The 9,847-nt window shown below is 40.4% G+C and overlaps 1 non-coding gene across 1 annotated transcript; it reads right to left on the bottom strand.

Annotated features, from left to right (window-relative positions):
- Positions 1-9,418: 9,418 nt before the first annotated feature.
- On the bottom strand, positions 9,419-9,525 carry LOC141602952 (small nucleolar RNA R71). Its single transcript, XR_012524854.1, has one exon. It is a non-coding gene; the product is annotated as a small nucleolar RNA R71 (small nucleolar RNA).
- Between the last annotated feature and the right edge of the window lie 322 nt (positions 9,526-9,847).

The following is a 9,847-nucleotide window of genomic DNA, read 5'->3' as shown; positions in this document are numbered from 1 at the left end:
CCAACCAGATATACATATGAGGGGATAACGTGCCATACGCCTACTTGCCTCTCAATACCTCCTCATACAGGGAGAGTTGTACAAAACAACACCTCTTGGTGTTGTCTTGCGTTGCCTTGATCATTCACAGGCACAGATAGTAATAAAAGAAGTTCATGATGGAGAATGCGGTCCTCACATGAGTTGACCTATGATGGCAAAGAAGATTACATGTCTAGGGTATTATTGGATGACAATGGAGTCAGACTGCATCAAATATGTTAGGCATTGTAACAACTACCAGATCTTCGGGAATGTGCAACATGTTCCTCCCTCAATGCTGTATACCATGACATCTCCTTGGCTATTTTCTGCTTGGCGAATAGACATCATCGGGAAAATCAATCTAGCTGGGACAGGAGGTCACTATTTCATTTTAGTAGCCATAGATTATTTTACTAAATGGGTCGAAGCAGCATCTTATACCAGCCTTACATCCAAACATGTGGCAAAGTTCATACAAACCATCCTCATCTGTCGATATGGTTGCCCACATGAAATCATCAGTGACAATAGATCATATTTTCAGGCCGAAGCTACGCAATTGCTAGATAAATATAAGATCAAGCATCACCATTCCTCGCCATACAGACCAGCAGCTAACAAGAATGTAGTCACAATCCTCAAGAAAATGTTCGACAATTATCGCGATTGGCCTAGCAAAATACCCTTTGCATTATGGGGATATCGCACCGTCATTTAGGACGCCCACTGGGGCTACTCCTGTCTATTTAACTTACGGCATGGAAGCTGTACAACCAGTGGAGCTAGAGATCCCATCTCTACGCATTCTACTCGAAAGTCAAATTCCAGAAGCTGATTGGAGAAGGGACAGGTATGACGAACTCGTCCTCTTGGACGAACGAAGGCTACGCGCACTGTATAATGTGCAGACATATCAGGCACATGTCAAACGAGCCTTTAATAAACGGGTCAAACCCAGGAATATCAAGGAAGGAGATTTAGTATTCAAGTTAGTCAGACCTATCGTACCTGTCGATCCACGGGGAAAATTTAAGCCTAATTGGGCGGGACCATTTTTGGTCAAGTCCATACTTTCAGGGGGTACGGTTAAGATCACAGACCTAGACGGGAATGAGTTTACTAACCCTACCATCCTAGACCAATTGAAACGGTAGTACCCTTAGAAATAGGATAAAACGCGCCTCGCGTGACCCACGTGCCGCTCATGCGACACGAAATAAAATCGGCCCCCGACCCACTAAAAGCTCATGATATCACGCTCTTGCGTTTTGACATTTCGACATCCTCATATCATCAAATAAATTAAATTGTACTTCCTTAGGAGTAATTAAAGCACATGCTTATTTTATAAGTTCATTACAAGCACTTGCTTCGAACATTTATTCTTTTATATTTTTTCGAACTACGTACAGGTTTTGATTTCATTTTTTCTAATGAATACGTAGGCAATCCCTAACAGGATACAACTAGTCATTTCAAGATGTAAATAGATGGACATTTGCATGTTGCATTTGAAATTCGACAAGAATAAATAAAGAAAATTTATGAAAGTTTCTTATCTAATAAATCTTTTATTCATTGTTCCATAAATAATAATAATATGCCAAATACATATAAATTTAAATGCTGAAATTTTAAATGTTAGGCTAGGATTCTAAAAACCCGCCATTTATTACAACTCAAATAATAATAAATAGTACTATTATAAAATGACTAAGGCTATTCTTCCATTTTCCCTTGCCTTTGTCACCCTTGTCATATTTCTTGTATCGACCACGAGCGGGACGCTCTTGCGTTATTTCTGACCTAATCACCAACGGTCGTTCGTGCGGTCTAGCATTTCCGTTTCAATACACCACCATCTTCTTGGCAGGAACATTCTTTGGTTTCTTCGACGGACGAGCAACCCGATATCCGGCCTCTTCTTCCTCCTCAGTCAAGTACCTTTGGTTCTCCTTCGCCACTTCATGGATTTTGTAGTCCACAGGCTCATGTTTCTTTAGCTTCTCACGCTCCTTGGAGGTGCTAGCTTTCCTCCATTGCAGATATGAATCAGATACGTATAATGGACCAACCGGAACTGGTATGAACCTTATATTCCTTTAAGCCCAACGAATAGCTCACTCCCGACAAGACTCCGTAGTATGTGCCAAGGCTGTTTTAGGGACAGTGTCTAGCTTCGGGATTTCTTTTCTTAAGCCCACCTGCCTCATTAATCTCTCCGAAAAGGTATGGACCATGAATTCCAAGCCGGGAACGCGAATAGTCCGAGTCGGATCCAAGGATGATACTTCAATCCGTGACCTAAGATTCCACCATGGCACTATCCACCTGATCAAGGGCCCGCCTTCACTCTTCAGTTTATTTTCCCAATAATCGCATACTCAAGTGAAGTCCACCATGTACAGCCTCGTTCTCAGCGCAATCGATCGGGAGCGATATCCTACCACATCAACTGGGAGCTCGATCAACCACAGTCTCTCCATCAGCCAAATCTACAAAGAAAAGGAGACGGGAGTCAGTCCCAAATTCGGCCACAAAAAAAAAAAACAAAACTAAAAAATAAAAAATGGACGAAAATAATAAAAGCAGCGAAATAGGACAAAAGATGGGTTCTTACCTGTAAATTAATAGGACTCCCAAGATAAAAATTCTCGCGGTTCGCCTTCCAGTTGTCCAAGCCAAGGATGGTCTCTACTAGAATCAAGCATGTTGGGCTGCTGAGCAGTTCTATTTGCTCCACTATGGCTAGAAAACGAGGGTCACCCCTCATTTCTTGGTCCACGTGTCCTCGAAGGATATAGCAATAAATAAGGCAAAATCCATAAGCACGGCGCCTTGCCACATAATAAATAGTAGGGTCCTCCCTATTTATAAATCGTTCAACAAATTCAAACATGCGGACGCCTTTTGAGGTAACGAGACGGTATACCTCAGCCTTGGTCAACCCAAGCAAGTCCCTAAATTTGTTTTTATATCCTTAAGAGCTAGAAGGTATAACCGGAACACCTTCCGCGTCCCATCCTCCAACCGCATCAATTTCTTCAGGAAAAGGACAAATTTCGCCTCCCGGAAGACAAAAACATGGAAATTCGGGTCCCAATATTCAAGACAAGCATCCAAAAAGGGCCTCACAACCTTCACTAGCTTCAAACATATGATTGATCCCAAATTGAAAGCACCCATGTAGTGTTTCTCCACTTTTTTGAATTCATTCGTCCACTCCTTAATGCGATTTTCAAAGGCATCCATGTTTTGTTGGAAATTTTGAGAAATTTATAAGAGATTTTATGTAATAAGACGAGTCGAGAAAGAAAGAATTGTGAGAATAGAAGCTCAACCGACGTCTCTATTTATACTATTCGCTGTTTCTTAATTTTAGCTGAAGACGGACCAGCTGGGGAAATGACGCAGCAGGTGATGCGCCTCTTCGAAGGATCGCAGCTTCTGCTGCGCCTCTTCCCCAGGTCATTTTCCTCGTTTGACGACCGTGGATTTTTCCTAATTCCGTTTTAGTTAAAATTTCCTATTCCTATAAGGATTTAACTCGGTAATTCCGTGTAATTGCCAAATTTGTGTTTTCTAATCGCTACGGGTTCACTTTTCGAGGCAACATCAACATTTTCGCCATATACGTACACTTACTCATTTTTATTTTCTTTTTTCTTTTTGGGGAATCATTTAACTCCCTCTTTTCAAAATATTTCTAATACACTTAGATATTTCTTTTAAATTCTTTTTTTAGGGGGTAGCCCTCCCTATCGTCCGGTCGCGTCATTTTTGTCCATATTCGACCACTTTTTTTCATTTTTGTCCATTTTCGGGCACTCTTTTTTTTTCATTTTCGCGCTTGTTTAGGCCAATTATTTAAGTTAATTCATTTTATTATATGCTTCGCTATGTGATTTTCTAAGTAAATTTCGGCAGCATGACGGCGTAAACCATCACATCTCAAACCTGTTTTCTAAGCTAACCTGCAGATACAGTAAAGACCCAGCAGCAAAGGCACACAGGCCATCATATATACAACCAAAAAGAAAAGTGTACATCAAAATACGGGCTCCTGCCTAAGCCAAGATGACATCAAAAGAAAATTTACAAATGTACAACAAACAGCCAGCTAACTAGTCCTGGCGACCCCTCAGCTCAGCTACTGTCACCTCAAGAGCAGAAATCTCAGCGTCTCTAACCTCGAGCTCTCACAACAAGCGGGCCGTCTCCTCCTGGGACTATGCTAGCTCACGCTCCAAGCTATGCTCCCTCTACACAGAAGAACATGGAGCAACATTTCACTTTACTTACCTTCACAAGGTTGGAAGTAGTAAGAATAAGAAATAAGAAACGGGAATGGAAGGTTCATACCTGCCTCCCGGAGCCACCTGCAAGGGCCTCGATGACTGTAGCTCGCAGCGGGTTGGCCATCCTTCACAGCTCCACGTGCTTGGACGAGGCCAACTTAATTCAAATATAGAGAAGGGTCAAGCAAATGCATTCATATGTAATAAGGCATAAAAGTACAAAGACAACCAAAGCTGGGGGCTTATCCTCTTTACAATGTGCTGCCACTCGTCCAAGCCAGCATCGGTCACCGCCTCACTAAAGTCACGGATCTTCGAGATCGTCGTCATGTCCGTCAAGTCGGTGTACTCTAGTGTCTCCACAAAAGCTGGGGGCTCGACGCCCGCCGCCTCGATCTCCTGTAAAGCTCAAATGATTCATTATTTTGGTGATCATTCATCATTTATCAGTTTTATCAATGACAAATAAGCAGTAAGTATGCTTACCATGATCACCAGTACGCCAACCGCTGACGAACAAACTCAGCGTACTCCTCGCCAAGAAGGAGGAGAGCGTCACCACTCACACAAGCCAGGTCTGTCATCCTCTCAGCCCCCGAACGCTCCCTAAACATCGTCTGTGGAGGATCGATGGGAACCGTAAAAGTGTCATGGGAGCACTGCCGAGCCAAACGCTCAGCCAAGTACCACACAGGCCCCATGGGCGTCGTCAACAGCAACCGCCTTGGACTCCGAGGACGGAGAACCTCAGCCAAGAAAACAGGAGCTCCGGTGTAGCTCTCCCAAGGCCAGGGCACCCACTAAGGGAGAGAATGAGGGGGTCATTCCTACGATCGTCTCTAGGCAATGAAAAGAGATGAAATGAAAATCAAAGATACTTACGTTGTTTAAGCTCAGGGCGTTCACGCCCCTCCGGCAAACGTCGTAGGAAGACCGCTGATTCTTCCGACGGCACACGATCCAGTCCCTAACGACGGGGTACTCTCTTGGTACGTCCTCCGCCATCTCGGGTGCTAAACTGGGAAAGTATGAGTATACCCACGCCTGGAGACAAATAATGGTGATTACAGCTCATTCTCTATAAAAATGATCTTTCATGTTTTCAAAAAAGAGAGAAGAATAATGACAAAATGATCTTTCATAGTTGCAAGAAAGGTTCATACCTCCAAGAGGAGTCAAGGACCAACAGTGGCAGGAGAAGTCCCCTTCTCCATCAACTCCGGGTGAACCATGGCCCTTGTGTAACGTGGGAGGACCGCAAAGCTAGGACTAACCAGGTCCCAATGACCTAGGCTACCCAAGTCAGCAAGAAACTGAATAAGCTTCGTTGACAGCCTCTTCTACTTGTCTCCAAGGTAAATCAAAGACAAGAACCACAATAGCCACAAGCGAGCCCGCTGCTTAGCAGTGCAAGGAGGTGGGCCGCACTCGTACCTAGGTTCCAGCCGATCAGACTGCTCGCCTCAGCCGAGTCAACTCTCATGGCCGTCAACGGCCACACCACCGGCTCCTCTCCACACGACAGACCCGAGATCATGCCGTAGTCCTCCAAGGTGACCCCGATGATGTGACCATAATTAGAGCATATTTAGTCCCCGAATTAGCCTTGTTCCCATGCTTTTTAGTGCATATTTGGGTCATTTATTGTCTTTAGTTCTTTGTTTTGCATTTTCTTTGAGGTTTTGTGTCCTTGGTAGGAAAGGAGTGCAAACCTTGCATTTTCATGGCAAAACGAGACTAAATTGATTGAATTCAATGACCAAGCATCAAGGAGAGACCATATTAGAAGGCCTTTGTACATACTTTAGTAGATGGGCAATAATGAGGAAAGATCATTGCATCCCCGAGGAAATCCCTAAGGATTTTATGAAGAAAAGGGAAGAAAAGAAGAAGAAATGTGACTGACCAGCAATCCGTGCGGATTGTCCTGAAGAAGCCCGTCCTCCACCTCCAAAATTCGAGCGTCTTCACTCCAAGACGCCCGGGCAGCAACTCCAGAAGACGCCCGTCTTCTCCCACAGACGCCCGGGCAGCAACTCACGAATCCGGCCGTCCCGTGCCTAAGACGCACGGATTCCAAGGCAGCACAATTTCGTTCCTTCAAGCTTCAAAGAAAGATGCCCATACTTCCAAAAATACCGGCGTTTCCCTAAGTAGGGACTTAATCGTCATTTAAGCCCTTAGTTAACCCTAATTCCTACACCTAATCCCCACTATAAATACCCCATTAGTCTAATTAGAAGAGCATGTTCTTCTTAGCAATCTCTAGTATAGTTAATATCAATCAAATCTCTCTTTAATATTGTAATCAACAATCAATACTATATATTAATTCCAGAAACCAAGGGACTTCAATGTAATCAAAGAAATTTATACATATTAATTATACTATATAGTTTTAAATCGATAGCACCGTGTGATGGACCTGAACAAGGGACTTCAATGTAAATATTATATAGTTTTGGTTAAAAATATTAATTTAGATAAAACTAGAATATGGCGAGTTTCCTTAAAATAACAGGTCCCACTTACGGTGTTAATTAGTATAAAGATGTTAATTATTTAACATACACAAATATAATATAAGTATATGTTAGATTTTGGAAACTATTAATAGGTAAGTAAATCAATTCAGATTTCCAAAAAAATATAATATTCTATAATTCATTAGATTTTTAATTTAATTAGTAAAATAATTATTAATTGATTTTCCTTAAAATAAAGATATAAACATGCCTTACTTATGTTATTAATTATAAAGATGTTTTAACATAAACAAATATAATTTAAGTATATTATATTTTGGAAATTATTAGAAAGTAGATAAATCAAGCTAGATTTCCAAAAAATATATTCCATAATTATTTTGACTTAATTAATTTAATGCATATATTTAATATATTTATTTCGAGTACTGAGAGTAATAAAAGTAACCTTGGGTATAGTAATCACTCATCTGATATTTAGAGAGTAAAAATAACTTTGTTAATAGTGAAAAAAACTGTAGTAACATTGGATATAGTAATATGATAGTAATCACTCATTTGAATAGTCAAAATAACAATATTAGCAGCGAGCGAGAGTAGTGGAAGTAACAACGGGAGTAGTGAAATTATCAATATTAATGTACAAGTACTGAAAGTAACAATAATTACGCCGGGAGTAGTGAAAGTAAAAGTAATAATAATAACAAATGTAATAAAATTAATAATTCTAAGAACAAAAGTAAGTATGTATGAAAAATTAGCTAAGCAATCGATTTTAGTAAAATAGTAATGGCGTGGGTAGTGAATTTGTCTCATTATTTATTTCATTGTAAAGTAGTTTTAGTTAACTGAAAATATATTTTAATACTAAATAGAGGTAGCCCGGGCGAAGCCGGGCACCCATACTAGTTAATCAAGTTTTAATACAAGTTTTATTTCCTTAATCTCTCTTTTGTTCATCCTTTATTTTGGGTAATTGAAGATTATTTGGGTTATTATTGGGAGATTGACAACCTCTCAATCAAGCATCAAGTACTTCTTTTATTCTTTGCTTTATTATTGGAATCATTAATAGGTATAATTCTCTTAATCCCTTTTTAATTTTTGCTAATTACTTTTATTTGTTCATCATGTTTCAATTTGTTGGTATGATTGAGAACCTTGCTAGCATGTTCAACATGATAATGAGTGAGTAGTTCCATAGCTAGGGTTAATGGGTAATTAGGGGAAACCAACATGGGGAATGATTCATGCTTAAATTAATATGCTTTCATGGTTTATTAGCTTGCTTGTTATGATCTCAACTCATGCACATGTTATGTTTGATGAAATGCGAGCATATGAATCCTTGCATTTTTTACCCATCACCTATCTTTTCAATGAGACTTGTAAGACATAAACCAACTCGAGTCTCATTAGACCATGCATCTTGTTGAGTAGGGAAGACTAAGCCGACTTGTAGGTGTTGTACAATCTAATCGATTCGGCTCCGGAACCCAAACTTTTCTAGGATTGTAAGATATAACCCAACTCAATCCATCACAACAATAATTGCTTGCTTATAATTTGAGAACATGTTTGTATGATCAATTCCCATGAATCCCCTATGACCCCATGATACCCTAGTGCTTTTTATCAATTGTTTACAACCCTTTTCAATTCATCTTGCTTGTTTACTTTCATTACTATTTAGTTTAGTGACCTTCTACATCAACCTAAATTGTGACACCCCTAAGACACCACTAGTTGCAATAGAAATCTCATTTCAATTCCCGTCCCTTGGGATCCGACCTTACTTGCCTCTTTACTAATTGTAGAGTTGTTTGTGAAGCTATAAATTGTGTTTTGGTCTAGGTGCTCCTAACGACAAGTTACTGAAAAGATTTACTCCGACCAAAAATGGCGCCGTTGCCGGGGACGATGTTAACTTGATGTAGATTTTCTTATATTATTGTTAGTTGTGTCTTTCTTTGCCTTGAGGAAGTAAGACTCCTCAAGGTTTGTTCTAATTGTTTTCAAGTTGTTTGATATTTTGCATGTCTAGAAAGTCACAAGGTGACTTGTTACCCTTTGATCGTGAAATTAAAAGAACTTTGACAACCAATAGAAGACTTGCTAGGAGAACTTTGAGAGGTATTGGTGAGGTTGTAGACATTCAACCAAATATTGAGTTCATCAACCCTTTTGCAAGAGAAGGTGAGGAGAACCCAACACAAAATACAACACAAAATCAACCCACAATGCCTAAGTTTTCATCACATTCCGTACCCACCGAGGAGAACCTACCCAATGGTATCCCACACCACCACATCTAACCTGAAATTTCATTGCCAAATCCGCATTTATCCAATTAGTCGAAAGAAGCCAATTTGGGGGGATGCCTAGTGAAGACCCTCACTCTCATATGGAGCCTTTTTGCGATTATTGTGATGCGATTTCTCAAACCGGTGTAACTCAAGACCAAATTCGATGGGTCTTATTTCCTTTTCTCTAATTGGCACCGCGAAACAATGGTTGAAGAGCCTTGATAAGGCCACTCTCGGAATTGATTCTTGGAAAAAGTTGGCTCTAGCTTTCTACAAAAAGTTCTACCCACCGGAAAAGACTAACATGCTAAGAGCTCAAATTACATGTTTTAAGCAAAGGGATGAAGAATCTTTGTATGAAGCTTGGGAGCGGTTCAAAGGAATTTGTCGCTCATGTCCTCACCATGGACTTAGCGAGTGGTTCTTGGTACAACAATTTTGGAACGGTCTATATGAAGATTCAAGAAACATTCTCAACATGAGATCAAATGGAATGTTCATCGAAGTTGATGACAATCAAACTTGGAACAAAATTGAGGAAGTGGCGGTCCATAACTCACAATTTAGTAGACCTCGCAAGGCTACTAGAGGAGGAAAGCATGAAGTGGACTCCGTTACTCAATTGGGTGCTCAACTTAGTGCTCACATTAATACCATAAATTTGAAGTTTGAAAAGGCTATGGCTAGACTTGAAGAAGCCTCAAAATCACCAAAGCATCATGTTAATGCCATG

This window comes from Silene latifolia, chromosome 9 (genome assembly GCF_048544455.1).
Source record: "Silene latifolia isolate original U9 population chromosome 9, ASM4854445v1, whole genome shotgun sequence".
In the NCBI taxonomy this organism is placed as follows: Eukaryota; Viridiplantae; Streptophyta; class Magnoliopsida; order Caryophyllales; family Caryophyllaceae; genus Silene; species Silene latifolia.
This window is presented reverse-complemented; position numbering and strand designations above follow the sequence as displayed.